Here is a 4,042-nt window from a genome sequence, read left to right as displayed (position 1 = left end):
CTGCGGGAAGGTAAATGGCATTTATGTGCACTGCTCTGGTTCGCTAGAAGCGGCTTAGTTGTGCTGACCACATGACCTGGAAGCTGTCTGTGGACAAACACTGGCTCCCTGGCCTATAGAGCGAGATGAGCACCACAACCCCAGAGTCGTCCGCGACTGGACCTAATGGTCAGGGCTCCCTTTACCTTTATGTCTGTTAAAAGTGGTATGGGAGTGCTTTAAGTGGGTGATGAGGATGCAACCTGAGTCTGCTAGAGTCGTGGGTTTAGGATTGTAGCTCAGAAGGTTCTTTCTCATTTCTTCACCACCACCCCCACTAAAGCTGCTATTACGTGGAAGAAATATAACAGCAGCTGTCGAAAATCTTTGGACCGCCAGATACTACTGAACTACATCTCCCATCAGCCATAAAAAAACTTGGACCATAAATCATTGATGATGGGAGTTGTAGTTTAGCAACATCTGGAGAGCCAAAGGTTCCCCACTCATGGTATATAGGATTACAGCCTTACTTCAAAATGTAGGCATTTTGCTGCTGCATTTGGGGATCCTGCTGCTCTGTCAATGCCTCTGATTATGCTCAAGGAGAGATTTGCACAGGTACATTTTCTAAAGCAACTGGGAATTTTCTAAATACCCAGTGGGGTTGTAAACACTAGTCTTTGTCAAGAAACACAGGAAGCTACCTTGTAACTGGGTCCATGCATCTCAGCACTCTGAGGAGGGTGTGGGGCAGCAGGGCAAATCTTTTTTGCTGCAAATGTTTCCACGTTTTTGTAGGAGAAATCTGTACAATTATTTCAGCAGGTCATGCAAAACTATAAGGTCATAAAGAAGGTGGAGGTGCCCCATGTTTGATGACTAGCACAGATAAATGACACCCCGCTGAACCAGCTCTACAGATGGCTCAATATTCTACAACTACTCCACAAGTACCTCGTTTTCAGGCGGGAAAATGGTAAAGATTTTGGGCTGTAGAATGGTATCTTGTGGATACAGAGAAATTCACATTTTCAAATCATAGCACTTCTAAAGTGTCTAAAAATAGCACCCAGCAGGCACACTCTTTGAAACCAGAAAGGTTTTGACAAGGTACAAAAATCTCGAGGAAAACCATGGTGAGTGAAACATCAAGGTGAACAAGAGTATCCATATGGAATCTTTATAATGGATCATGAAAAGGCACAAGCCATTAGATGTAATGTTCAATTACCGGGGCCTGAAAAAGATATGTTCTAATTAGTCACTTCTCAGTTTGCTATCAGACAATTTCTTGAACCAAATATGCCCTAGTGAAACTGATGGCCCTATTAGCTTGACACAGATGGCTATGCTGAGTAAAGCACTGCTTGTCTTTAGATTCACTAGTGGTGGTGGAGGGAAAACCACATGCAAACAAAAATCAGTGGCCATCTTTTCTTTGTTGGTTAAAAGAATGCAGATCCAAAAATACATATTTAACAACGAGGACATTTATTTATTTATCCATCTCATTTACAGTCCACCCTTTACCATCTGGTCCCACCCAGGGTGGACATGCATGACATAAAACTTCATAAAATATAAATACCATATCATAAAATACCATAGTTAAACACATACACACAACATCAATAAACAGTCTGGTGTAGTGGTTAGAACTCAGCTCACTGGGTGACATTGGGCCAGTCAATGCCTCTCAACCTAACCTACCTTACAGGGTTGTCATGAGGAACCATGTGTTCCTTGAAGAAAAAAGGTGGGATATTAATGCAGATTTTTTTTTTTTTTTAAAGCATATTAAGTAGGGGATAAAAACAGAACAAAACAAGAAGCTTGGGTAAAGTCTTCAGCTGCTGCCAAAAGGTCAACAGTGTCAGGGCTCAGCTTACTTAGAATAAGTGGTCATTCTAAAGATACGGGGTCCCTGTAGGGAAAGCCTGTCCATCCACCATTGTCCAAAGCCTGCCATCTACCATTGTCCCCCAAGTTTTCCTCAAGTGGTGGGATCATCATCAGACACTAAAGGGCAGGTCAGTATGGAAAGAGGCATCCCCTTCAGATACTTGGGTACAAGGCTGGCCCACCCATGAGGCAAGGTGAGGTGACTGCCTCAGGTGGCACGCCCCAGAGGGGCAGCAGATTCTGAACGAGATCTTCATTATCCCATTGTTTCTGATGTAGATCTCCATTCACCCCTTCTTCCCTGGGAGGGAGGGGGCACTATTTTGTGGTTCACCTCAGGTGCCAAAACGTCTTGGGCCGGCCATCCTTGAATCCCATGTCATTTTTGGCTTTACATAAGCACCCTGAATTGGGCTCAGAAGTGAATTGGCAACCAGCACAGCTCTTTTAAACCCCAGTTGTATGTGAGTTTAATGTGCCTGTCAGCACTCTGGCTGCAGCAGTCTGTTCTAGTTGCCGTTTTTTAGACTGTTTTCAAGAGCAGTCCCATTGAGCGCATCAACTCCCATTCCTCTGTCTCTACCTTGTGCGTAGACAATACAAATTAAAGTCTTGCATGGGGCTCACTTCCCTCCACAGCTATCCTTTGGTTCTCACCCAAGGGACCTTGATCCATTACTCCCTGGCCCCATATGCACAGTAAGAATAATGCGGGTGGCGCTGTGGTCTAAACCACTGAGCCTAGGGATTGCCAATCAGAAGGTGGCAGTTTGAATCCCCGCGACGGGGTGAGCTCCCATTGCTCGGTCTCTGCTCCTGCCAGCCTAGCAGTTCGAAAGCACGTCAAATTGCAAGTAGATAAATAGGTACCACTCCGGCGGGAAGGTAAACGGAGTGTCCATACGCTGCTCTGGTTTTGCCAGAAGCAGCTTAGTCATGCTGGCCACATGACTCAGAAAAACTGTCTGCAGACAAATGTTGGCTCCCTCGGCCAGTAAAGCGAGATGAGTGCCGCAACCCGAGTCGTTCACGACTGGACTTAACTGTCAGGGGTCCTTAACCTTTACCTTTTTAATAATAATAACAATAACAACTAAAAAAAACCCCTAAATCATCACCATCAAGGTCATCATAAGACCAACAACAGCCATAAAGGCCATAATTAAGGTTATTATAGTGATAGTAACAACCAGTGTGAAGTACTGTAGTGGTTAGAGTGTTGGCAGACCAGGGTTCAAATCCCCACTCAGCCATGAAGTGGGTGACCTCAGGCCAGTCACTCGCCTACCTCACAGGGTTGTTGTGTGAGGGTAAAACAGGGAGAACTGCACACACCACCTTGAGCTCCTCGGAGGGAAGGTGGAATAGTAGTAACAAGCAATTGCAATGCCTGGGCAGCAATGCTAACCCTATCTTGCCTTGATCCTTCCTCGCTGCAGAAAAGCCCCAAGGGTCTTGTGGAAAGTGCTGGGTGTCAGTGGCGTAGCATGGGGGGTGCAGGGGGGGGGCCGGCCGCACTGGGCGCAACATCTGGGGGGCGCGCTCGCCGCCTCCGGAGTCGCCGAAGAGCGGGCGCAGGCTGTAGCAGAGTCCCATGTCTCACGTGCGCGGGTCTGGGCTGAAGGCGTCTGGCAGGCAGCGGCTCTCAGCGCTCGCTGTGGTCCCCGCGCATCAGGGCCGCGGAGGGCATGCCAGGCAGCCCCTCCTCACAGCCCCGCCGCTGCCGCCGCTGCTGCAGCTGCTGGGCCATGTTGCATTTTCCTCGCCTCTCTGCCCTCCTCCTCCTCCGGGCAAGTGGCGTCGTTTGGGCGGCAGCGCCAGTGGCAACTCGCCTCAGATCACCTGACACGGACCCGCCGCCACCGCCACCGCCGTGGCTACCTTACTGTAAATACCCCAGCCCAGGCAGCAGCAAGAAGAAGCTGGCAGCGGCGGCAGGTTAGGGGTTAGGGGCGCAAATTACTTGCCTTGCCCCGGGTTAGGGGGCGCAAATTACTTGCCTTGCCCCGGGTGCTGACAACCCACGCTACGCCGCTGCTGGGTGTCAGCCCCATTAAAACCTATGGCGGCTTCCTTCCGAGTAAACACGCCTGGCAGCATCGGGTTGTGCTCTGTGGCTGCCATCCTAATACCCCACCCCCTTACCTGGGCATCATTA

The sequence above is a fragment of the Podarcis erhardii genome, assembly GCF_964252035.2.
Source record: "Podarcis erhardii genome assembly, chromosome: 14".
NCBI lineage: Eukaryota > Metazoa > Chordata > Lepidosauria > Squamata > Lacertidae > Podarcis > Podarcis erhardii.
This window is presented reverse-complemented; position numbering follows the sequence as displayed.